This window comes from Epinephelus fuscoguttatus, linkage group LG20, assembly GCF_011397635.1.
Source record: "Epinephelus fuscoguttatus linkage group LG20, E.fuscoguttatus.final_Chr_v1".
NCBI lineage: Eukaryota > Metazoa > Chordata > Actinopteri > Perciformes > Serranidae > Epinephelus > Epinephelus fuscoguttatus.
The window spans coordinates 29,543,065-29,570,414 of NC_064771.1; the positions used below are offsets into that span (position 1 = coordinate 29,543,065).

The 27,350-nt window shown below is 43.3% G+C and overlaps 2 protein-coding genes across 4 annotated transcripts in view; one reads left to right on the forward strand and one right to left on the reverse strand.

The window, feature by feature from the left end:
• rpl38 (ribosomal protein L38) overlaps positions 1 to 27,350 on the reverse strand; it is a 1,062,689-nt gene that overhangs the window by 447,467 nt on the left and 587,872 nt on the right. The window contains exon 1 of one of the 2 annotated variants that reach the window (XM_049563155.1): positions 15,215 to 15,224. The exons of the other annotated variant lie outside the window; for it this stretch is intronic. The gene's annotated coding sequence lies outside the window, so the exon portion shown is untranslated. Of the gene's footprint in view, positions 1 to 15,214; positions 15,225 to 27,350 lie in introns of those variants that run through there. 2 annotated transcript variants of the gene reach the window in all.
• Positions 1 to 27,350, forward strand: part of sdk2b (sidekick cell adhesion molecule 2b) — a 452,414-nt gene that overhangs the window by 135,283 nt on the left and 289,781 nt on the right. The gene's annotated exons all lie outside the window — the stretch shown is intronic.

Below are 27,350 nucleotides of genomic sequence, written 5' to 3' on the forward strand. Positions count from 1 at the left end.
AATCTCTCATGGATAACCTTCCACATGATGTAACATTGCGGTGAATGTAAAGGCTTTAGCTGGTGATGTAACGTAGCTACGTGTCGATGCCAAGCAGCAACCTCTGAGGCTGAAATATGAAGCCAGTTTGAAAGTGCCAAAACTTATTTCAACATTCATGGCTGTACGCAGGGTGAATTTTTACAAAACTCACCTGTTTGCATTTTGTTAAGACCCAAATTACGCATATTCAGGGTTAGGGTTGCTTCAGTGACAGGCTGTCAGCAAGGCGTCACCACAGTCTATCAGTCAGATCCACCCCTTGCTCCCTCACAGCTCCACCCTCTCGTCCAAATATGGTCACGTCTGGCTCCAAAAAACAAGATGGCAGCAGCCGAAATGCCAAACTCAAGGCTTTAAAATAAGATTCCACAAATCAATCGGTGACGCCGTGGTAGTTATGTCCATTACTTAAAACTGTGCGGAAATTTTTGTTTAACATCACGTACATTTCTTAATTTTTCCCTGTGTTCCATCCCTCCCTCCATGTGTATCAGATAGCTGGAATTATGTTCAAATAGAGTTTGAATCTGAGTTGTCTGGACAAAGCCCAGGTAAGTGGGATTGTGATTTAGCATGTAGGGTCATGAACTCCAAAGTTTCTGTACCCATGCCCCACTAATACTTTTAAATTGTACTGCATTTTTGACATTCAGCAATTGACATGGGTAGCCCAGGGCTTTCAGTTGTTACTCAGAGTGCCATTACACACTTTGATGTTGTTTTAACTTCTCTGAAAGTAGAGCATGGTAATTCGTAGTTGTTGTTTTTTCCCCCACACAAATTAACCAGCGGGCCAACTGAAGTGTCGGCTGTCTCTCTCCCACTCTGGGAGCTCTACTGCTCCGTGTCCACAGATCACCTATAATAATATCATTAACACTTGGAGTAAAGTGTACTATATAGTTTTTTGCAGTATACGTTGTGGGTGGTCATAGAAATTTTATTATAGGTACTTGAAAAGTCATTGAAAAGTTTTACAATTTTGTCCATGAAAATGTGTGAGAACCCTGAATATATTCACGGCATGATTTAACCTTAGTGGTACTTCACATTGCTTTTTTGGTAGAGAAGGACTCTAGTGTACGAATAAAATGCGGGGAATAGCCACATCTTTAGCAGGTACAGTAAAAGCGAGCGGGCCTCTTATGACAAATGGCACGTCAGTCAGTTGGGCAGCCTATTGATTGGGCGGCCTCTGGCTGCGATTTATGCCTGCCATTCCTCTCCCATTTGAAGGGGGAGGTGTCAGGAAGTGACAGAGTTATGTACAAGTCCTCCACATGATTGGTGACCCCAAGGTGGGCTCTTTACCAACCCTCCTGTCTGTCCTCCTGCAAAACGCTACACAGGAAGAGGTGATGTTTGATGGGAAATGATGGAGAGGGATATACTGCTCCGAACTGTGTGGCTTAAAAAAAAAAACAGCATGAATATAATAACCCTCTCAACTCTGATTAGAATGGAACTTCCACTTGCCTCACCATCGCCTTGATTAAATCTCACATCTTAAAACGGCCCCCGTGGCATTGCAATGCAAGGTACAGGATGAAATGAAAGTTTGCCATTTTTCAGCAGTGATTGCTTTATTGAACCTGGCAATGATGACCATCAGCGGCCGTGTGTTTGCTACCGTCGCTTATGAAATGAAAAAAAAAATAAAAATATATAAATAAAGGGAGGAATGGGAAGAAAAAGAGCTCCACCACCTGCCACTTCCAATCTGACTCCTCTCCATCAGTTGCTGAACTGACATGAATAAATCAGCAGAATGAATCCCAATAAATGTTTCGTCCCATTGCAGTAATCAGCACTCTTTCCCGTACAAACTATAAATGAATGCCGACTGTTTTTCTTTTCTTCCCTTTCTCTCGATCCAATTCGTTTCAGACTGTGTATAGCAGTCAAAGCTGGAAGGTTGGCCAGAGTGAGAGTGATCAGGGTTTAGATGCATTTGGCAGACGTTTCCTGTAATTCAGTGGCTGATGGAGAGAGCTGATAAGTGAATTGGTTTCCTGGGTCAGGCTCTGGAAGCTACTGAGCTCTGTTTTTGGTACCTTGGCATGAGGGCAGCTGTGTTTTTGTGGCGAGGGTGCATAGCTGTCTTCAGAAGAATTGGAGTCAAGATGAAAAGTGAACCTTTCAGTCTGGTTTTGTGTTGAGCCAGTTAGAGCCAGGGCTCTAAAAATGTCAAAAGTTTGGGATCAAAGTTTGGCATCCAAGCCTTGGATGCACGCTCAATAAAACTTTCTTCTGTCAAAAGGGAACCAAAGTATAGTGTGACCCATTTTTGGTTCTGACCCAAGCTTAAGCTCTAGAAGCTAAGATCTAAGATCTGAAGTTTTTACGAGACATGCAGTGACACATTGGACATTAAATTTTCTATCTAATCTTTCTTGGTTAGAGTCGACCACAGCAGCCCCATTGCCAAAATAAATGTTGGCATTATAAGTTTCTGCAAACCACAAATATGTAACATTTATATATTATTATATAGCAGATATTATGTAGAAGATATAACTTTACATTTCCTTATGTAACATGTAGTTATGTTTAGGCACAAAAACCGCTTGGTTATTGTTAGGGAAAGATCATGGTTTGGCTTAAAATACTCGGTTTCAGTGCCAAGCTGGGAATGCCCCTGATGTCTTGCTGAAAACATCCACTGTTGGTGGAACAATAGCAGCCAGAAATGTTGCCAGTGTCTAGCTGTAAAACAACAACTCTACGTGGAATAATCGTGGATGGAAATGCCACCTATGTCTCGCTAAAAACCAACCAGTTTAGATGACACAGTTTCGGCTGAAAATGCTGCTGATGTCTCCCTACAAAACAAACACTTCTGTTGGCAGAATTGCTGCTGGAAATACCACCAATGTCTTTCTTAAAAACAATAGTGATGAGAAATGCCACTGATATCTCACTAAAAACAGCTACTCTTAGTGGCACAAATGCTACTGTAAATGCTGCCAGTGTCTTGCTCAGAAACAGCCACTTTTGGTGACACAATTTCATATTCAGATACTGCAAATGTCTCCTTAAAACACAACCACGTTAGGTGGCACAATTGCAGCTGGGAATGCTGCAGATGCGCAAAAAAACAATCACATCTAGAACTGCCATTGATGTCTTGCTACAAAACAACCACCTCTGTTGGCACAGTCGCAGCTGGAATTGCTGCTTTGTTTTTTTTTTTTTTGTTTGTTTTTGTTTGGTGACACAAACGCTGCTGTAAATGTCCCAGATATCGCACTGAAACAACCATTTTTGCAGGCACAAAAGCAGCTAGAAATGCTGCTCATCGTCTCAGTAAGACACGACCACTTTTGGTTACACAATTTCGGCTGAAAATACCACCAATGTCTCCCTAAAACACAAACACTTTTGGTGGCACAATTGTGGCTAAAAATACCACCGATGTTTCCTTATAAAGCAGTCGCAACTAGAAATGCCACTGATGTCTTACTTTAAAAAAACAAACACTTTTAGTTACACAAATACTGCTGTAAATGCCCCTGATATCTCGCTAAACCACAACCATCTTTGGTTGGCACAGATGTGGCTACAAATGCCACTGATGTCTCACTAAAAAAGCCCCCACTTTCTGTGGCACATTGCTGCTGGAAACGCCTTCGATGTCTCAGTAAAAAACTGCTGGTTTTGTTGGTCAGTCTGGAGTAGTGCTCTGCAGCTTTGCAGCTGTCTTGCCAAGGCTTCGTGCAATCCACCATCCCCTCCACCTCCCGTTAACAAAGTCAGCTCATAAACATGTATTCAGAACTACATCCCTTTAGAAACGCTGATATGGAACATATGAAATGTAAACATCTAATGTGTCGGTGGTTTGCAGAAACATACAAGGCCAACATTTTCTTCTGGCGACCTGGCTGACTGCAGACCTGTTCAAGGTCAGCTGAAAGTGTTAGTTTCAGAAATGCTTTGCAACAGGACTTGCATAAAGCCTGTCATGCTGCAACATCACTAATGCACACTTCTTACACGATGGACTACAGGCTCTTTGTTGAGGTGAGTGCCATTTGCAACAGGATGGGTTTTGCCTGAGAATAGTAGTGGGGGGAAAAAAGGCCATTTAGAAGTGCCGGAAATGAATTTGATTCAGATAGGAAAAATATTAGATGTCTCTCCGGTAGATAATGTTTGTTGAACATAGACAGAAATGAACATATGGTCGAGACAAGATAGAGAACAAAGCTCCAACTATTTTGTGTTCAGTGCTTTTCATTGAATGGTGTTGCTTTTCATCGTTAGCGCTCAGAGATGAGCAGCGTCTTTCTCTGTTGTTTGCCTTTTGAATAAGCTCCCCATGACTAAGCCACCATGTCGCGGAGTGTACACCTTTATCTGCCCAATCAGGCGTGTCCACTTCAGACGTTAAGCCAATTAGCAGCATGTGGGCTGCAGTATTTCACTCTCCCCACTGTCATTAGTCCCGGTCAAAGTCAATACATAGACACTTGATCTGTGAGTGTTTGGTCACATAGCATAAGTGCTCTCTCACCACCAGTGACAAAAGCCTGTCATCTCTGTGAGCCTTGTTGACGAGGGTTTGTCAGTGCATAAAGGACTCCCACACATGCGCAGAGGCGCACACTCACCTTCTTTCACTTGACTTTGTTATCCGAGGTCTTAATGAGAACTGAGAGAGAGCAAAACAAATCCAATAACACTTGCTAGGCACACAGCACAAAATAGGTTGCCTCTGCCCCTTCTCCCATTTCTCCTCTCCTCTTTCCCATTTTGACTAATGTAATTTATGCAGAAAGAAATTATAAATAGCATATCAATACCGCCACAGTTTTCCGGGCCGGGCATGCAACACCACTCCCGGCTGTCAGGGTAAGTAGGTCGGGTGTGTATCTGAGAACGCACTGACTAGTCAGCCCCCCCAGTGATGTGTGTATGTGTGTGTCTGAACAGAAGATTTAACAACAGTACACTCCAGGTCACATCCAAAGACAGACAAAAGACATAAGGGAAGGCGTGTGGTTTTAATCATGAACCAGAAGTTCCTTTCCATGAGCTCAGAAAGTTCAGAGGAATGGGTTGGATCTGTTATGGTTTGGAGGTTTCCTAAATGTTGTCCATGGCTACAGTAAATCGGGGAAAAACAAGTCTGGAGTCTTGCATCTTTTATTTAAACATTTCGACGCACCCTTCTTATCCTGCAGTTCTTTTTCAGAAACTTACAGAACACTTCAAAGCTCTTTGAGGGAAACAGATGGCCTGAAGCATTGTCGCCTCTTTGATGACCTAGGTTCACATCCGCAAGTTGGTGATTGCCAGTGATGTGTGGGTGATCATTACGGCAATCCGCCCACAAGTGCTTTTGTAAAGTAGACCTGTTGCTAATGAGCGTGTGTCCTCTCCCAGAGTCCCTTGAACTAAAGAAGTTTGTGTGCGTCTTCAAATTCAAATTTGTCTCCCTTAATTAAAATCCTGTTGTGCCGTCGAGCAAGTTGACGCAGCCGCCTTCTCATCCAGACACCGTCCCCCTGGCGTCCTGCACTCAATACCCTGTCCCCTGGTTTGCCCTACCTGCGCTGCACTCCTTATATTAATACCTAGATGAATATTAATGTCCTTACAGCTGTTGTGTTGTTTACCGGGCTACGCCACCACCTCTAATCTCTCAGTGTAATTAGTCAGGTAGAGCACGCAGAGACACAAGATAAGTCTGGAAAAATATACAAGGAGGATGCAAAAGGAGAGAAGAGTTGGTGGTGTAAGAAAAAAAGGGTGGCAGGAGGTGTGTGCGGCGGTGGGGGGAGGACATGTGAGCCTCGCAGGCTTTTCTAATTAAGTGCTTTTCAAAAGGGGATCAGTGAGGGAATCACAGTGGTGAGTAAATAAGCTTGTGTATATATGTGAGAGCGAGGAAAGGAGGAAAAAAAAGGGAGCAAGTGAATGAGGGGAAACAGATGTAAACAAGCTGCTGCATAAGAGAGAGAAATGTAAATAAATCTGTGTAAGAAAAAGAAGGGATGAGAGAGGGAAATGTGTGTGTGAGGGTGAGGAAAAGAAACGGAGAGTAAACAGTTGGTTTTCCAAGCGGCTCACGCGTAGCTGCTGATTGCAGATATACGAGGCAACCCTTTGGGGAGTTCAAGGAAATGTAGGCAAGAAAAAGTGAAGTCTTGACATTATTTTTTCTTCCATTCACCATCAATCCTCACACTGGCCTGTGTCTCCTGAGAACATGAACATGATTTCTTTCTTTAATTAGCAACTCCCCACCAGATTTCTGAGCAACAGTTTCAGGGTTAATGAACAGATGAAAAGTTGCGTTTCCAAACCTTTTTATATTTGGAAGGATTTTAGATGTGAGATTCGAGTGTAAACACCAACATTTTATAGAGATGATTGGAGCATACTGTCACTCTCAAACTGATTGACAGGTCTTTTATTGAAGGGATGAATGGAGCTAAAACTCACACACACAAAACTTCATTCTGAAATATCTTTAAACAAAGCAGTCTCTTTTAGCTCTGCGCTCCAATAACAGATGAGCAAGCTTAGTACCCAGCAGAAATTTGGGCAGCTTGCCCCTGCGCTGTTAGGGTACTGTCACACATGAGCCTAATTAATGCAGGCAAATATCCACCTCCATTCAGTGTGGGCAAAGGGGCAAATAAAACATTTGCATCTGTTTGCAAAACAAATTCGCATCTTAGCGCTGCGCGGAGTTCAACTTTGGTGAACTTCGACCGGCAAAGTTAACGCCTCGACCAAAAGACAGATGGTGTGGAGGAGACATGACTGTCGCCGTCTCTAACCAGCCGATGTAGAGTGCTCCAGGGATGCTGTTTTTCTGTAGGCCGACCCAGAAGTTGGCTTCACCCTGGTTCCCACGTCAAATAGTCACACCCACCATTATCCCACATCATCCTGGGATGAGACTATCATTTCACTGTTGCATGTTTTTATTCTTATGTTTTTACCTATTTTTGTACACCTTGTGTTGTGTAAAAAGCTACTCGCTCAGGATTTATGAAGTATCTATCTACCTACCTACCTGCCTGGGATAAACCAAGTCTGCCGGGATGGGAGTTAAGCAATGTACTATTGTGAAAAGAGGCAAACTGATGGTGATGAAGGCAGCGGTAGACCAGCAGCTCCCGTGTTCTGTCACGTAAAATTACCGTTTTTTTGTCAATGGAGTCTGGTGGCTTTGAGAACAACTTAAGTTTCCTGTCAGAAAGGGCTGTCTGACAGCAGAGTAACTGTACGTTCAAACCAACAGCGACCAGAGCTTCCAAAACAGCGGAAGTCATTCATTTTCAATGAGAGCCTGGAGAACTTGGGCGACTTGGGTGACTTGGGCGACATGGTCATCAGCCGCGCGTCTTAGGCGACCAAAGCGACCGTAGCAGTCCGGAGGGAAGTTAAAACTCGTTTAACTTTATGGTAATGAGCTCTGACGCGGTTCGGCGACAACCAATCAGAATGCTGAAGCAGGTCCCAGAACAAGCCATGTAACTTCGGAACACTTGTTCCGACAATGGATATCGAGAAGTTTATTACTTGCGTTCGTGCCCACTCAGTCCTTTATAATGTGTCGCTGTTTGGTTACAGAAACCGAAATCTAAAGAATGAGGCTTGGGACTGCGTCGCGGAGGTAGTTGGTCGGTCTTGTTAGTTTTAAAGTGTGTAATGTTAGTAACAGAGGAAAGAATTGCAGGCAGATGTTCCGATGTAGCATGCAAGTCTTCCTTGCTTGGTTTGAATGGGATGACATACGTGTTCTGTTCTTTAAATTGACAAGCATGATCGAACGTTCATTGATTCACATAATGAGCGACTAGAGCGACCAAAGCTGCCACAAATATTCCGTCCATGACTAGGGTTGGGTACCGTTCATAATTGAAATGATACGGTACCGGTATCTGGAATTCGGTACCGGTACCAAGCGGTACCTTATTTCGGTACTTTTTAAAGTCTAAACTTCTCAGTTTCAACATTTTATTGAGAACATTTAGGAACAGTGCTGCACGTTAACTTTTGTCTGCACATTTTTTTTTGTCGCCATTGTTGCTGAGTCTGAGGTGCGAGTCATGTGCTCTCTCTCTCGATTGTTTTAAATGAGCCTTTTTTTAAGTGTCTGGAAACTCACCAATTTAGGTAGTGTTTACTCATTTGCCGTCTCATTTTATGTACGTGTTGTGAGGGTTTTCTACCCAGCTGTTATTGTAAACAGAGATTATGATTCAGTCTATATAGTTCAAATGTATATGGCCAATACTTAAGGACTAGCCAATAGAATTTGAGAGATCTGTAATGAAAAGAATGCAAGCCAAGCACACAGAGTCAATAAACATTAATTAGAGGCACACTGAGGTATATCAACTGAGTCCAGTATGTTTTGGTCACCTGAGCATGACTACCGTTAGCAAAGCAATGGCCTGCTCAATGATAATGCTGACAGTCAGTGAGTGTGTTTGTGTATATACAGTACGTGTGAGTGTGTGTTTGTGTGTGCTCCTTTATTCAATGCCAGACAGGATGGATGAGAGCAGAGGAACATTGCCTGTCATTGCTGGATGACTGAGCCCTTTCAGCCCCCTCCCCCGAATGCAAAGATCAAGCCACAGATGGCAGTCAGCGCTGTGTGATGGAGGTCGAGGATGTTACAGCGGGCCGGGCCAGCGGGCCGTGGGCTCTTTTTTTTGTTTTTGTTTTTTTTTTTTTTTTCCTTAGTTGTTTTCACCCCGGGTCTGGAATCTGTCAACTCAGGACAAATGGTGGCATTTCGTAGGGTAAAAACTGGCTGCGTGCCAGGCAGCATTGTTATCAACAACAGGGCTGGTTGAGTTTTAGAGGACACAGGCAGGATTCTGTCTGTGCCCACAACTATATGGAGTAAGTATACGTCTTCTGATGCCCTTATTATAGCTGCATTGTCATTTTGAAAGTGGAATTTACACTCTTGCCCTTTTGTTTACATTTTTTCAAGCCACAATGGAAAGTTATTAACTCTTCGGTAATTGTTTTCTGGACCATTTAAGCAATCTACAGCTCATTCCATTGAGCTTTTTCCTCCCCATATATCTAATGAATTAAGATGAATCACGTTAAGGTCAGGCAGCAATTTAAATGAATCCATCGTTTATTTTAGGATTTGCTTGATGCGGCGCTGAGTTCCGATAAATGCCTCGGTTAAATTCTTCCCCTCTTTAGCGCTCTTCAGTGGTCTGGAACAAGGCCCTGCAGTGTTCAATTCCAGTGCCTGAAATACAGAAAATTACCCGTTGCCAAAAATATATCTGGACTCAATTGTCCCCGCACACACTGCTTGTTCATCCTGAATGAGGGACAGGGGACTGAGGTTAGAAGACTCCCGTTTGCCAGGCGGCTCAGTTGTGGGTGGACAACTTTGTAAATCCACCAGAGGCAGACAGACCCTGACTTTGCCGGATGGAGGGAGTAGGACAACAGCAGATTAAGAGGGCAACAGGAGTCAGAGGAGAAGGAGATGATGGGAGTTTGTGTGCTGAGTGATGGCCTACAGGGATCACTGTCAAAACAGCAGATATCAATGCTGCCCTGTTCAATCCCCACGCCCCTATCCATCAGCTTAAGCAGAGGAGAACACTGGGCGCGCCATGGGAAGGCGGGATCGCAGGGATCGCTGGTGGTAGCAGGGTCAGACGGAGGGGCCTAACCTCGTCAGAAGGCCTAAACCCTGCAGTCAGTCATTGTTGACCCGGGCCCACCCCTTCAGCCATTGTTATCCCAGAATCTCATCTCTCCGGGGCCGACCTCGGGGAGGTGAAAGAGACGGCGGTTAACGGACTGCTGTGTGAGTTTGATGTATGAGCCAGCACTGAGGATTGACGTGGTAGAGATGGTGAATAGCAGGTTCCATCAGACGCAGCAGGAGTCTGCAAGTCTGATCTGTCAGATGGTTTTATGGAGTTGTCGCATCTGGCCGTTTGGGTCAAAAAGCCCCAGAGCGGAAAATGTGGGTGTTTTTTTGTCTGCTCGGGGCATGCTTGTTTTCCTGTCGGCGACATTTAAGAAGTTCTTAATGTCGTGTTTGAAGTGACGCCAAAGACAGAAGGTTCTGATGTTTTATTCTCATTCTGGCTTGAGGGGTTTTATACCATACACTCTTTGGCTTGTTTTAATTCCTCTTGCCCACTGGCTAGACAGCAGTATTAACTGGAGATAGATCCACTTTATCACTTACCCAGCCTACAGTTAAAACACCAGATAATATTTCCTCCCATATACTTTAGTTGGGTCCTGACTATTCATTATTTATGATCTATTCCAAATTACATTATCTTTCACCAGGCTTCAATTACACCCTTCCCTGAGGCTGGGAAAATGACTCACGGTCTGTGCAAAGGACTGTACGAGAGACAGAGCGAAGAGAGGGGCTGATCATTTGTGCGCGCTCATATTCACCACACTGAAGTGGAGCCTCATTTTTTCCAATTTTCAGACGTCTGATCTGACAAGTTAATTGATTGGACATAACGAATTAAATATCTATGCAGTGATGCAAAGAGATATTCTGCAAATTGTGATCGTTATTGATGATACTGTGGAGAAGGGGGGTGATAACACACTATAATCAGCCGGCATCAGCTGAATATGTGCAACAGCATCTATAATCAGTACCAAAGGGGACTAGTAAGCTGTCATTACTGAGGGAAGCTGAATATTGTACTCTTACATTTAAAAATCTCCTTGGTAAGGCATCATGAAAAATGTATAGTCATTTGATAATTTATGTATTCCACTTAACTGCCAATCAAACGCTTTACACATGTGCTCAGTAGGTGGTAACGCACGTATTAACTGGCTCATCCGCTGCCAATAGTGCAAAAGGAGCTCCCAGTTTTGGTTCCAGAGACCTAAATCCAAACTACACTGACATTTTTAATACGCGGAGGACTAAAAATCCAGCTAAGCTTGTTCAACAGTGTGTCTTGCGGTTTACCCAGTTTTTCCAGACAGTGATGAAAACAAGCAAACAAACAAACAAACAAAAAAAAAAAGGATCAAGTTGCTGCTTTTAAGGAACAACATTTCCCACTAAGCCCTAGACAGCTTGACAGACTGAGGTCAGTCAAGCGGCAAACTATGAGAAAGGAGTCAATCTCCCTCGTCCGCAAAGGGCAAAACAACTGCACACTTTCTTACCTGTTTAATTAAAAGCCAATTCTAATGAAGATGGACGATAAACAAGGAAGATGTGCACACTGCTCGGCTTAAAGCATCATGGGAGCTGAGGCTGTTTAAATGTTAACACATTGGTGTTTTTAAATTCACAAAGAGTTCTAATTCTAATAGCAACTACTACAATAATACTCATTTATTTTAGAATATGAATATGAAACCCTGAGGAACACATTTTCACTTCTTCAGAGAGACTCAATCCTTTGGTCACAGACGCTGGTGGAGGAGTTGCTAGCCCACAATTGAAGTCATTAAATGAAGAAGTTACTTTAAGAGAGTGTTTGGGGTTGTCAGCAGTCTTATAGGAATACTTCATCCTCCAAGTGACAGTTTGTATGTCAGTTATTGGCCCTGTGTAAGGTTGAATTCATGAAGTAAACTTTGTTCTCTTGCATGCCTCTGGTGATTAACACTTTCCCCGCCAGAGTGTTATTTTTAAGTTGCCAGCCACCGCCAGCATTTTTGATTATTTTCACTAATCTTTCAAGACCCATGGAATAATTTGTTCTTTGAATATGTAAACAGTATATAAATCAAACTAAAGAAGAGATCCTCTGTTTTTAAACACTAAAAACATTTAATTCTATCTTATTCAATGTCTTTTTTATGAACACTTGAATTTGTGCATTTTCGTAAAAAAGATAAGGGGTAGATCCGCTATTGAGGTATAGCGGAACATGTTGCTGCGTTCAGTGTTCTGTTGTCTCCGTCTCCTCTGTCGTCTCATCCGTGTGTCACTGTCACCGTCAAGATGTGTAACAGCGCCCCCTATCTTATAACAGTAAAACACAGATTGCCTGAACATCTCTTCAATGGCAGGGAAGCATTGGGTCGTAAGTGACAGAAAATCTCGTCAGTGGCGGGGAGAGAGTTTAAGAATCCAAAGATGGAGAAAATTCTTGTTGATTATTTGAAGTAAGGTTCACGTTTAGTAACAGCCAAACTATATCACATCTATATCATCTGTTTGCAAACTCTCACACAACTCATGCAGAACCATCCAAGTCTCATTTATCTAGTCGTATGCTCAGTACTTCTTAAAGAGACACCTCTTTCCATTGGGGAACTGAACTGAAAGTAAAACTTACCTATGCTCACTTCAAAGACAAACTGTAATTATACCTCACTGAACACAGGAGCTGCTGGTCTATTGCTGCCTCGATTGGTTAGTTTGTTTGTGTTATTGTGTGACTTTGGTGTTTTAAAGGGTTAGTTTGGATTCAGCAAAGTTAGGCAAAAAGGGAAACAAACTACCACTCGAGGCATTGTTAGACCTACAGCCCCAGTGTTAAGCTAGGTTTAATTACTGTTTTTGTTAATGGAGTCTGGCTTTGTAGAGAGCATAAGTAAGTCTCACTTTTAGCTCAGCTCACTGTTGAAAAGAGCTGTCTGTCTGGGAAGTAGTGAGCATATGGCTGGATAAATGAGACCCGAATTAGGTCCCGTTTATACAACAACGATTTCAACTCAAAATGGTTAGTTTTGGCCGATCGTTTACATGACAGCAGTGTTTTGGATGCCTGAAAACGCAACGTTTTGAAAACGGGTTCCAGAGTGCAACTTTTTGGAAACAGCACCGTCTCAGTTGTCATGTAAACTTGCAATATGCAGTTCCTCTGAAAGACTTTTCGCACATGCACATTACGGTTCCAGTCACTAGGCATGCTGACCGTCACGACAACAATGCCGAGCTCTGTTTGTGCTGCTCACCCTTTTGATTTGAAGTCAAGTGTAGATCTGTTACTGTAGCAACTCCACCTCGTCGTCCGTTCAGACAAAGTTATCTGTGCGTGCTTTCACCATTGTGTCTTCTTTATTTTGGTTTGTAATCACCGTGTTGTAGAGGAAGGCGCTTCAGCGCAGGCGCATGGCATCATGCCGTGGTGTTGCTTTGCAAATTTACACTGCCACCTATTGGCCTGGCATGCATACTACAGTGTTTCCAGTAGATTTTACGGCTCCGTGTGAACGGGGATTGTTTCAATAACGTCATCATATAAACGCAGAAGTTTTTTAAAACACAAAGAACAGCCTTTCCCTTTTTAGAGAAACTGTTGTCGTCTAAACAGGGTCTTATACTTCATGAGTTGTTTGTAAACAATATTGTGATATAGCTTTGCTTTAATTAAATGTGGACCCCTATGACTTTGATGCATCATAATAATCTCCATTGTTGGATTCTTCGTTCGCCATGGAGGCATGCGAGGAAAAGAAAGCTTTCTTCCCAAATTCAACGTAACACAGGGTGAGTAACTGATATACAAATGATCATTTGGGGGGGGGTGGAGTGTACCTTTAATGTTCATAGGATAGTTTCTACCCATCAGCCCCCCAAAGGCGTCCAGTAACCAACAGCATCTGCTGGCTTATGTCACCTGTTTTGGAAAGCACCTCCCAGTGCGATTAGTGCAGAAATAGATTGCACAGAGTCATCAGCCGGGCGGTCTCACGCCATGTCAAATGATTGCAAGCCCAAAAAGACAGCCTGAAAAATGCTAACAGTCAGAGAAAATCTTCCTGTCCTCCCAAAACTGACCGCCGCTTGGAGATTGATGGGGAGAGTGTGTGAGTACGTGACTGCAAAATAGAATGATGGGATGCCCATTACTAGCTGCACTCACATCACATTTGCTCGTAATTCAGTCTGACATGTTTGACTAGAATTTGATCTTGAGCAGAATTTATAATGACGTTCTGTGGGCTTTTACAGCACTTGTCAACACAATTAGATCTGAGTTTTGGGTCCGCAGGGGTTCAAGAGGTTAAAATCACAGTTTCATTTTAAATCAGGGATTCCACATGATTTTTATAAAGTTTAGTTTACATATTTTATTACTGACTTAAATGATTTTTTTCCCCCTGAAAAGATCTGATTATTAAAGGTTTACCCTCCTTCCTGTTTCTTTGCTCTAGTGTCCAAAGTGTGTGCTATTAGCCATCTGAGAGGGAGGAAGGGAGCTGACAGAGACAGAACGAGAGGGAGGGAGGAGAGGGAAAAAGCAGAGAGAGAGGGAGCATGTTTAACATGACATCTAAGTATCTAATTGCCTCTGTGGCTATGTCGGCCTCCCAGACCGGGCTGCTGTTTTCACACATACACCAGTCCTGAGTCTCTGAGCGTGCCCCAGTGTCCTCTCGTCCCCTCTGCGTGCTCTCTCCGAGCTCATAGCACATTTAATGCAGCAGAAGTGACTACATGTGAATAACAACTTGAAAATTTGAAGCTGGAAGATGGAAATCAGCGGAGGGGATGACAATGCTACCCATGCTAACAGAGCGTTGTGTCTCACGAACACGGCGTGTTAAAGGTCACGGAGCAAGATGTCATGTATGCAGAGTAAATATTAATAACCTTCTAAACTGTCTGATAGCATGTTCTCCCTGAATTTATAGTTCGCTGACATACTCGTGCTCCTCAGTCTTAGAAGAAGCAATATAAATATTTGACTTTATGCAATTGGTATCGCTGCCGGAGTGCCTCGCTGAAGAGTGCTCCCATTCCTGTATCCTTTTTGTTGAGCTTATTTTTGGAGAATGATAAATGAAGGAGAGCGATAACCTCTTGCATGAGTGTGTTTGAATGCACGCAGATGATCGCGGCAGAGGGTGGCGTCTGCCGGGACAGAGTTCAACAAAGGGAATCGTTAATACACAGCTGACAATTTTATGGATGTGCGGGCTGATGTCTTCCCATATAGTCATATATAATTCACTCCCCTCTTTAACTTTTTATTAAGTCGAAAGAGCGGCATATTGTCCATTGTCATCAACTTTTCCTGGCGCAGCCTTGTCTTTGCCGTCCTTTTCTTTTTAATGCACAAAAACAGGAGACATCTTCAAACACAAAGTGCCTCTCAGACAATACTATTTTACCCGGAGTGCCCACAGTGGTTAATGTTAGTGACTACGGGGTTTTGTGATTTCAAGCTGCGTCCACTTTTCTCAGTCATTGCGCCGTTTTCAGTTCCTTTCAGCCTGCCTGCTGTTTGCCAGGGTCAGATTAGATAGAAAGGATGTTGGGTCCTGGACCTTTTGTTGCTCCATTGGTCGGATCCATCTGTTTCTTTGTGGGAGCCTCACCTTCTTTTGCTCCTGTCTCTGTCTTTTTTTTTTTGCTATGTTTTTGTTACAGCTGCAAAATCAGTCACTAAGGAAGAGGAGCCCGCTGTACACAATATCACAGCATAGCTGAGGTGCAAACCTTCCCATAGTGACTATGTGCCGCATGTCGCCGTCCCCTCCTTCGCTGACTTTGTCTCTCTGGCTTTGTTTGTCTCAGTAGTGACATTTCATGCCTGTCATAGCCGCTGTCTCAGTGCTAGGGCAGCGTAGAGGTGTAACTGTTAGCATATTCACCAGCAGAGTCTATTAAAGGCAGAGTGCTGTAATTCTTCCTTTCATGCCGAGGGCCTGCCTTCACTTTCAATGACACGCACAGTGATATGTGGAGAAAACCCAGCAGCATGTGGCAGCATCCGATTTACCACTTTAGGGTTGAGGTTCCCAATATAGAGCATTCTAATTTTCCAGTCTGCTGCGTAGGATGCACTGTTTCAAGTTGTGTAATGGGATGGCTCTCAAAGTGTAGTGCCTTTTTTTTTTTACATTTATAATTCGACTTGTTCAGGTTTAACTCTGTTGGTTGAACCTTTACAAGTGCGATGAACAGTGCTTCATTTGTAAATTAGGAGGTACTGGATTCAGAGAGGCTGCTGATCTGGCAGGATGGGGGAGAAAAAGTTGCAGAACATTGGCACGTAATGTATCACAGTACCTGGCGCTCAGACACACCTCAATGCTGCTGTGCTGAAACTAAACAAGGATGACACAGGGTGCTTTAAGACCTAGAGTTCGCTTACTTTGGTCCAAGCCTAGCCTAGAGTTGGTTCGTGTTCTCACGGCAGCATTTACAAGCGGACCAGATCAAATGCCCTGTGTGAGAAAGCTGTTCTTGATTGGTCAGAATTTCCATGTGGGAAAAATCCAGGAAGTAAAGCAAACGTTGAAGAAGAGTACACTTGCAAGATAAATGTGACACTTTCTAATGTCACAATGGAGGGACAACTACGCAGGTTGATTTTAGCGCTGCTCATCGTGGACTATATTGCTGTCATTGTTCATTTTAGTCAAACCATACAGTTTGAAAACGAGGCGCGGCTCCAACTAGAAAACAATGTTTTGATGCATTGGATGTGCTGAATGTGCATATTAAGGCAGTACAGGAGGAGGTGCACATTAATAATCCTCCAGGACTGTAACATGCTCATGTTTAACCCAAACAATGTGTCATGTGACTGCAGTTGGTTCAGATCCGGAACACATTCTCACCACAAATGAACCGCACCAGAGTTCGTTTGTAACCGGACTGAGACCACCTCTTCAAGAGGGTCGTAGTCCGGTTGTTTTGGTGCACACCTGAGTGTGATTGCTGTGTTCACACCTGCCCAAATGAACCAAACTTAGGGTGCAAACGGACTAGAGTTTGATTGAACCGAACCAAACAGGGCAGGTGTGAAAGCACCCATAATAACGCTTTGTGCAAAGAATGTACTGATAAAAAAAACAACAACAACAATTGCTTGACTTGAAGCAATACCAGTTGACTGAGGGGTCTCCGACTGATGACTCGAATCACCAGCTTTCAAGGGGCAGCCCTGGTTATGTCAATATATCGCTGCCCACTTGCTCAGCTGTGGGCAGTGGTGTAGTGGAGGGTATACAGAGTATATCCACCTCTTTTTCTGGACCTTTACAGTTTTCCCGCCTATCAGCAAAAAAAGCCAATAACCCTCCCATCTACCTCATCAACTACCACTGCACCACTGGCTGTGGGCTTACAGTCAATCATATGTTACATCCTCTATTCATTCGCCTGATGTATAAATCATCATTATCATACTCATCATCACCCTTCTTAACGAGAACAAAAACAAAACAAACAACAAAACAAAAACATACTTAGCTTTCTGTTTATTCATCCAGCTCACAAAACATCCACTGAGCCGAGCAGAGTCTTCTTTGTGCTAGCATTGCTGCTATAAGCGATGCTTTGGCTACCTGTGCTGCTATTATAGCCACCCTGTTGATCCACTGAATTGGACCCCAGGAAGTGTAGCTGTTGCCTTGGTAACAGCTAATGTGGATCCAAAGAAACAATAAACAATGAGTGTTTCCCACAGAATTAGAATATATGTGTGGCAGTAGCTGACAACAGGAGGAGGAAATTTTCTGGTTTTTTTTTCTGTGTCTCTTTTTGATCGTTCTGTGTCCCCTCTGTGGATTCGGATGTTTTTGCGTGTCTGTGGAGCTCTTCATGAGTGTTCTTTTTTCCTCAGCAGCAGCATGTAGAGTTTGAGTGATGGAGATTAGATCAGTCAATCAGTTTGTGGTTGGATCGATCAGTGTTAATCAGATCAGATCTATGGATGAGAGGAGCAGCTGCTGCAGAGGCGAGTGAACCTTTTAGACCCAGCGCTGGACCATGGGATGCACAATTTCCATGGGAGCACACCCGCTTTAATCTAGAGTAGGTTGGAATAACAATGGACACTATAATGAGAGCGCTGTTGTTGAAACAGCATTCTACTTTTCCAGCCAATTCGTCAAGTATCACTGCTTTGTCAGTGCCATTCACATCTACATATTACGCGCTAGGTATCCTCCTGAATTTGTTGCTGATAGGTGGGACAGCGTGTCAATTTACGCCTGTTCAGTAAGTTGTGTATAGAAAGTGAACATGAAGCTCCAGGGTAAAAGTCCGGCTGTGAAAGTCGCAAAAGGTTCTGTCCGGCTGCATTACAAACTGACGCTGGTTGCTTGTGGCACTGGTGGCTTTTGCCGCCAGTGTCTGATGCCAAAATCACTTACAAAGCGGATTTTTCCCACTAATAAACGAATGGCTTCTTTTTCACTACGCCCGGCATTCTGCTGCTCAGTTTGTGCCCAGAGTACACTCTGTGCTCTGTGAGTGTGGTGCTCTGAATAACCAAACGGTGTATATACATATTACAAGAGTCCTCCCAATGAATAGTCCATCACCAAAAATGGAAAATCAATATGTGGCCGCAAAAACTGATATTGTGGCAGGCTGCCACGAATAAATGCATGCTTGGGAAACCCTGTCAATAAATGACTGTCAGTAAATGACTTTGGCTAGCTTAGGGCTCAACTGACCCACTGGTTTTAAGAAATTAAACAAATTTTATTCTCTTTTGGACATTTCCATCTTGTTGTTGGAGGTATCTTAAATCACATCTCACATGCGGCAAGCTCACATGCTTCAGGTGTCACTGCCTGAGTGATTGACATCTCTTTGTCTATGAGTAACTACAAAGGGAAAAAAGGACAACAGACCATAATCAAAATTTAATTACAGACTTTATTGGTGATAAAGAAGGCACCTGATCCACACAAATAGATATCAGCACACAGGCAGTCTAAAGCAGAGCGGTCCCGGATCCTTTTCCAGCAGGACCCAGCACAGATGAAGCCCAGGCTCTGCATAGCTCCAAGCTATTGTGGTGTTAGCATCAGAAGGCACTGCGGTAACTTCAGACTCTACACACAGCACACACAATTAGTCAACACTCTCTCTCTCTCTCTGCGGCGTTCGTCCTATGATTGATTCATGCAGAGATGAATTGCTACATCGCACCTTTATCCCCCCCTCTTTTCATTTCTTCCCACCACTCTCATCACTGCAGCAACAAAGCAGAACACACACACACACACACACACACACACACACACACACACACACACACACACACAGTATGCCCAACATGTGCTGCGGCACACACACTTCCTCAAGCATTCTGTCAGAAAGTCCAAAGGCCCCAACTGCAAACAAAGAAGCTCCTGTGGATGTTTATTATGTATAGGGTCTTTCCCATATACCAGAGATTATATCCTTCGGGGCAGTGGAGTGAGCGAGATGGATTGCGGAGTGTGCATATTTGCCGAACGAAGGAGGAGGAGGCTTTTTCTGACGTTTCAGCGAGATGCACGGCCTTCATGGGATTGCATTACAATCCCTTTGCCCCCGTGTTGTTTTTCTCTCCTTCTTATTGCATCAGAGAGGTAATGCAGACCGTGGGTTAAGAATGAGCTGGACTGAAACATTTCACCCAAGGATATAATACATCTCTTTGGCCTTTTATGCACCCAAGAAGACCAGCCCTCTCTTAGAAAGACAATAACTTGTTTATGTTTTACACTTTTATTGCAGACTGTCAAGGCTTCTATTGTTGTGGGTGGCATAATTGAGTCTGGGACTCCCGGTGAGGCAGAGCAGTGCAGTGTGGCTGGAAACCATCAGGTTTTTGGGAAACCTTTGACGCCACAGTGCTTCATCTCTTCCCGCTAGAATGTCTGTAGATTCCCAGGAGCGCCTCGCGCACGATTCTTGTCATCATCCCGGTGTGTGATACAAGTACAAAAGTGCTGCGTTTCCCTTTTTTGCTCGGCTTAAGATTTCAGCGGTGTGCTCACATTGACTAGCTTTGCCTTTTTTTCTCCAATTACACTTTTAACTCAGCCTCATACCAGTGTGGCTTATCATGTGAAAGTGAGCCAGTTGCTTTCTCTCTGTGCGAGAAATGCATAATCTGTGCTTTTCTCCCCTCCTTATGAGCACTTTTATGCTAATTTTATGTCTATTTACTCTGTGGCTGGCTGCAAGGGAGTATTTTTCTAATTCTCTATTTCACTTTCAGTGTCGCGCACACTCTGATTCTCACATGGGTATGAAAGGCAGGGGAGTGACACGTGAAAAGGGAATGGATTTCTTGTTCTTAGGGTGGTGGCAGCAGGTGGGAGAGTAATAGCAGGAGGTGTGTGGGAAGAAAAGAACGATGGCGTAGCATCTTGTAGTTCCTTAGGGATTTTGTAGCATGTGTGTTGTTTGTGTATTTGAATCCCACTGTACAATATGACTTAAAGCAGGCGCTGGATGTGGATATTTTTCCCTTTTTTCCCCTCCCGCATGCATGCACAGTAAATGTTTTTGTAGGTATTAAGTCGCTTCAGAAACTTAAGAGCCCAAAAGCTCATAAATCCTTGCACCTGTGTACAGGATGGCTCATTCTGCACACACAAACATGCTCACACACACCAAAGCGCTGCCTACTCTTAGACATATTAGCACCTGGATCCCAGAAGAGTCGCAGATCTTTGTGAAAAATCCCACTTCTGGCCTACAGTATCACATTCATTCTGGCGGTTGAGCAATCAACAGGTGCGTGACCAGAATGCTGCATCGCCTTATAGAAACTGCACGGAATTATTAGCTTATCTGATTGAGTGCTGCCGGACAAGACAGACAATCAATTTAACCATTTCTGTTTTCCTTCCACTGCCTTGTTTTCTGTGTTTCGCACCTCAGATGGAACACTTAGGAGGGCAGGGAGGTAAAAAGAATGGCAAGAAAGTGTTTCCGTAATTGGCTCCTAATTAAATTGTGTGTGTGTTGTTCGGAGAGTGTGTCCATCGTATTTGCATACGGAGGTGAAAGAAATCAGAGACGAAGGGAGCAGCAAGGAGAGCGAGAATAAAAAATCGTTGTCGTACGGTTGAACCTAAAAGAAGAGATGGAAGCTATTAATAATTAATCAACCTTCTCTTATCTTTTAATCAAGTCGATAAGAGGCAGAAAATGAATTAAGAAAAAAACGAAAGAGGGGAATCGGTGTAATGAGAATGGTCTCTTGTGGTTTGCCTGTTAGTGCAAAGTATCGGAGTCTATTGCTCAGGCTGAGGGGAGATTATTCTTCCGAGGTTTTGATGATAGATGGCATCCTCAAAATGCTCTTGTGCTATGACTCCGCAGTAAACGCAGGACAGATAGAGATAAAGAAGATTAATTTCAAAGCTAATTTGCAAGTTGTAATTACTATGTATCCTTTCACGTATTCTTAGCAGATACACCTAGGGTCTTGCCCGCATCCGATGTAGTGCAACATCCCTGGGGCAATTTCAAATTCATCATCCTGCTAAAGCTTTCTGCAATAGTGAGTATTTACTCTGCACATCTTGTAGCCGCCACAGCTGGGCTTACCCCTCCTGTCAGTGCCAGAGGCTGAAACCCAAAGCTTTTCTTCCCCCCAAGCCAAGCTGAACATCACAGGTGAGAGAAAAATGGGAGAAAGATTGCAGAGCTCTGTCTCAACCTGTGTCTTACAGAATGCAAATATCTCTCTAATATCTAATTTTGCCCTTTTTCTTTATACTTTAATTGACAGGTGGCATTTCGATCCATGTGTAGACATGTTTCATGGCCTACATGCGCCAAAACCTTTTCTCAGAAAAGGTTAAAAATGCATAAACTACCTTGTCCAGTTTTCTAAATAAGTTAACTTTTTTGACACATCCCTTTCTTGGATAACAATATACTTGACCCCATCTGACATTTTCCACACACATCTAGTGACTGCTCAGAATGTTTGATCAGGCATCAAGTGAGATCATAGATCCATACTGCACTCTAACATCCATATCAAACCAAACACTGTCAGTTGGATTCTGACTCATCTTGTTTTGCATCTATTGAATGTTGGTGGAAGCTCTTACTGTTAGCCGTACACTTCCAGTCGTTAGATATTTTTGTTCTCAAATAGTCTGACTGAGATTTCGAGAACTGCTGACAATGTATGATTGCTAAACACCAGGGCTGCCTCGTTATAGCTGACCAAACACATGAACTTGTCATTCCGAGGGGGGAGAGCGGCTTTCGAGATGATGCTTCAGCGCTGTGTTTAAGGGCCTGTGTCCAGTAGGGCTGCCCCCTAATAGCTGACTGAATGTTAGTTGACCAAAAAGGTCATTAGTTGGCAGATGATTCCATTGGTCACTTCGTCGCAGAAGAAAAAAAAAAGAAATACGTGAAACTCTTTTAGAATCTTGTCAAAATAAATTAGAACCTCACAGCTACTTAATACCACAAAGTTTCTGGCTTATGTTTAGGGCTTCCGCCTAATAGTCAACCAAATGTTAGTCGATTTGAAAGGTTATTAGTCTTATCCTTAATCATTATCTAACAGTTATTAATGCTGTAAATGACAGAGTTGAGTCGAGTCAGTGTTAGTGTGAGTGTGTTGGGACTGTTTAACAACTTGGCGGTGGATGTTAGCCACTGCTGTTGTGTTAGCTTGTGCTAACTTGGCACACTTGAACTTATCATACCTCAAGAGTTGTGTTTAAGGGCCTGTGTCCACTAGGGCTGCCCCCTAATAGTCAACCAAAGGGTCATTAGTCGGCAAGATTTCATTGGTCGCTTTGTCACACACACACACACACACACACACACACACACACAAACAGACGTGAAACTCTATTAGGAGCTGTGCCTTCTCAAAATAAATCAATCACCTATATGACTGGACCATGTGGGAATTTGATTTGAAAGGACAGACACAGGAAGTGGCCACGCTCAGCAGTCAGACAGGAGTCAGGTTACAAACCAATCACAGCCGACAGATATCTTTCCCTTCTTCTGTAAATATTCAGTCTGATAAATACAGAAAAGTTGATCATGTTAGTGCAGGGCTACCCAGAGCTTTGCATCTGTCCCACAGACGATAGGCCTACACACTTATAAACAGTGCCCAGCGCCCGACCTCCCATTTTCCAGGTGGTTAAAGACACGGCATGTGTATGGCCCCTAGTTTCCACATATCGTTTACATCTTTTACATCTAGTGTCCACGTAGCATTTTTTGGTCAGCGCCAGGACTTTTTTCAATGGTTCTCAACGAGTAGCGAGCGTGTGCAGCTGCCTCGAGAAAATGCGGCTAGAAATGGATGTACCAACATTTTATGTGGTCAATTCTGACCAGCTTCCAGTTCTTTCAGTTTCTTTCGGTTTATTCTCCTCTCAGAAAGTTTATAGAGTAGAATTTTAAAGCCTTGGAAAAGACAATTTTTAAATCTCTGTCTCAGCCCTTGGCACCATTGTCAACTCTCTACTGACTGATTGATAGGAGAGCACCTCCCCCAAAAAGCATCAATTATTACTTTTTTACATTATAAGAGAAAAGAATGTCATTGGCGTTGTAAAAACTCAGCGATTCACCCAGAGTCACATCGTATGTGTTATTTTTAACTGCACTGCAAAACACCAACAAGCACAATTCAAGCTTACTGAAAAGAGTATTCAGTAAGTGACTTTGTCCATCAGGTATGAGTTGTACCGACGACCCCGACACACCGGGAGCCAGCCTCCTGCCAGGAACCTCAACCTCTCACCTTCAGGGCTCATCACTAAATGCTGACCAATCACTGCGCAGACTGACACCCTGCTGACTGAGCTGATTATGACTGAGATTCTGAACCCCAGCCCACACACACACACACACACACACACACACACACACACACACACAAATGCACGTGAAGCAAACCCACTGTGGTTAGATGTGGTTACACGGTCAGGTGTTGAGGTTATCAGCTGTAACTGTTACCACTGTGAGCCTGTCTGTGTGCATTAAACCCACAAGAAGTGTATGCTCCGTGCGCATCCGAGATCAGTTCCATTTTCAGACTTGTTAAATGCCAGGTTGTGGTTAGAAGGCATAAATATTTCAGCGTCTGGTGGTAAGATAATCACTCTGATTAAATGGCGGACATCGTACAAGGCTGGATGGATGGAAAGAAGATAACTGGAAGTGAAGTAGAGAGGGGAGGAAGTGAGGGGTGAAAAGAAATGTCTACTGTTTACTGCTGCGATGACAGAAATAAGAATGTGAAAATATGGAAGGATTTACTGCACTTACTGGAGAATTTGAGTTGTTTTTTCTTCTTAATCCCATGTAAGGAAGTATAATCTTCTGTGTTTAGAAACGTGAAACTTAGGACTACACAACATTGTGTTTTTTCATCGTCATGGTGATGTCAACTTGTGCTATAAACATCATGAGAAACACTGTGAGTCTCTGATTCTACACATAGCACATTTTCCTCATATAATAACAATGCAGATATACAGTAAGAAAAGTACACACCGGTATTAAGTAGGGCTGCTCCTGACTAAAAAAAAATTCTAGTCATCCAGTAGTCGTCATTTAGGGCTGTTAGTCGACTAGTCGCCTGCATGTTTCTAATATTAATCTAATTAATAAATGATATATTTTGGGCGGGGCAACACAATGGTTTGAGTTGAAGGTGTGAGAAAGAATAGTATCAGTAACATTGTTAACACTGTGCTACATTACAGAGGAATACAAAACCGTACTAATGAACCTTCGTTAATATAGGCCTATGTTTTATCTACAAGTGCACGTCACACACTGAGCGAGCCGCCTGTTAATGACGCTGTGGGCTAATGGGCATGTAGCTACTTCCATGTTTCAGATGATACGTCATGTTTGTAGTCGACCAATGAAGATGAGTTTACATATCACCTTGGGTTCGTCCTTCACCTTCTCAAAATGATCCCACACTTTGGATTTCCTGCCTGACATGTTATTAACTAGCCTGTGGAATAACTGCAGGTACCAGCCCTGGAAATTAACCTGACTCCTGTCTGACTGCTGAGCGTGGACACTTCCTGTGTCTGTTCTTTCAAATTAAATTCCCACAAGGTCCAGTCATTTAAGGTTTTGATTTATTTTGACAAGGCGCAGCATTCATGTGCGATGAAGCGACCAATGAAATCTTGCCAATGAATTGCCCTTTTGGTTGACTAATGTTTGGTCGACTATTAGGGGGCAGCCCTAGTGGACACAAGCCCTTAAACACAGCACTGAAGGACCATCTCAGGAGCCGCTCTTCGCCCAGGGAATAATAAGTTCAAGTGTGCCGAGATAGCAGGAGCTAACTCAGCAGCAGAGGGTAACATCCAACATCGAGTTGCTAAACGGTCCCAACAAACTCACACCAATACCTAAGTGGCTCAACCCTTAGCTATATGATGCTAGCTCTTAGCCCTGTGTTTGTGCAGTCAAACTTTTCCCAACTGTCCTTGGTGACTGTCCCAATTCAAAAATTGAACACCTACCCAACGAAAGTATATTCAGGTTCAGTCCTAGAATTTGCAGTGGTTAATGAAACCAGTATTCTTCACCAGAACTCAGCAGAGTGTCTGGTTTAAAGGCTCAAAAAAAAAAAAAAAAAAAAAGCACAAGAACAACAGATTAATCACAACAACAAGTCTTTCATCAGATGATGTCAGCTGTCAGGTAGAGCTGAAAAAAGATTGGTGGTACAGTTGGTGTTCTGGCCACATGTGAACCAATCACTGATCTAATGTTACCAGTGAGTAGAAACCAATTTCTTGTAGCTATTTGAAGAGACAGACGGAATAGAGGAAAACTCCCATGACACAACAATCTCCGCCCAGTACTCAGGACTACTTCCTGACCGTCCAATTTCCTGTCAGCCTCACCAAGACCAGTTGGACCGTGTGTGTGTGTGTGTGTGTGTGTGTGTGTGTGTGTGTGTGTGTGTGCACACGCCTTGTTGTGCACGCACGTTTGTGTGTGTGGCTTTTCTCTAATTTCCTCTCTACCTGTGCCAGGCTGAATTGCTTCCTGTATGTGATTGATTTGCACTTAATGGGGACACCGCTTTCTCCCTCTGGCTCCCTTTTCTGTCTCTCTATCTCCATCTCGTCCGCCCTTGTGTACACGCGCGATAGTAGAAACAAAACAAAATAATATGATATGATAAGGGGGCCGAGGCCTGGCACCTCAACTTATCAAAAACCATGTTATTACAGGAAGAAATGATCCAACAGCTAATGGCTGTATTCACTTGAGTAAAAATGAGTCATCAATGGGTCAGAATGAAACTCGGCACCATTAGTCAGGTAGTTTTGTCTCTGATCTATGCACACGCTCTGACATTAATTGCACCCATCAGTTATTGCTGAAGCACACACTTGCCCATGAAACTGCTCTGTTTTTGTTCAGTCCATTTCCCAAAATGTATTAAGGCCCCTTTTAAGCAAAAGCAATAAGATCCTTTCAGAGACTTTGTATCAAAGTGTGAATTGGGCCGAAATAGAAACACAAAACAAATCAGACAACAATGAAAGTCTACTTACATAATAGAAATGAAAAGCAGTCTATCTACAGTCACTTCAATTTCAGCTGTCGTTCCCCAAGAAATTTCGTTTTCTAATTTATCTTTACTTTTGTAACGGCCCTGGCAAGAAAAATAGAGTAACATCCAAGGATGCGGGTATTGCAATGAATTCATGTCCTTTCCATTCATCAAGTTCATCTTTCAAAGTAACGTAAGTTCATGTGCAACAACTTATTCAAGACAGGATCTAAGGTTTTATTAAGTGCATTTTTTAGTTATTCCGTAGTACATTTCCTCTTGTCAGCGGGCTCTGCGACCGTACAGAGTGTTCTGGAGGACTTTAAACTGCTGCAGGATTTAGGCACTGACAGTATGAGAGCTCTGGGCCCACACTCAGAGGAGCCTCAGTTGAAAGGCTGCACTATTTCAAAGATATTAGACTTTTGCCCTGAAACCGGCGGATTTGGGGAGCTGCTAAACTAGAGTTCCAGGCAGGTTTCCCCATGAAAACCATTCAAAAATTCATTACTGCTTTCCGTTTCATTCTGATTATTCCGTTCTGTCCCCATTTTTTCTTTCTCTTCCTGCAAGACAACTGTCCATCCATCCGTCCAGTCTGTGGCTGTCTATCTGCCCCCCTCTCTGCTTTAGTTGCTGGGCAGCCAGAAGTGTCGCTTCCTCTCTCTGCTCGCAGCCAGCAGAGCCGCTCTCAAAGGACTTCTAAAAGCAGGCTGCGAACAGTATGACGAATGTGTTGCTTGCCGTCGCTGTCACTGTCAGTGACGTACAATTTGAAAGGTTTGTGAAAAAGACACAGAAAAAAAAAAAAAAAAAAAAAAAAAAAAAAAAACAGCAAAGAGTTCGAACTCTGTAGGGAGCCAGTGACATCAGAGGAAGCTGGTCACCCCTCCCTGCTCCTGTGTTTGCCGTCTCATCTCTCCCTCTGTCACTGCCTTCTTCCGATCGGCCTTTGAGCTCACCCTTTTTAACCGGCTCTGGCGTTTTGCTGCTGACCTATAAAATGTGGAGCCTGTCAACATCTGTTGAAAGACACGGCGAGTGATGATGATGGGATTTACATACTATTAA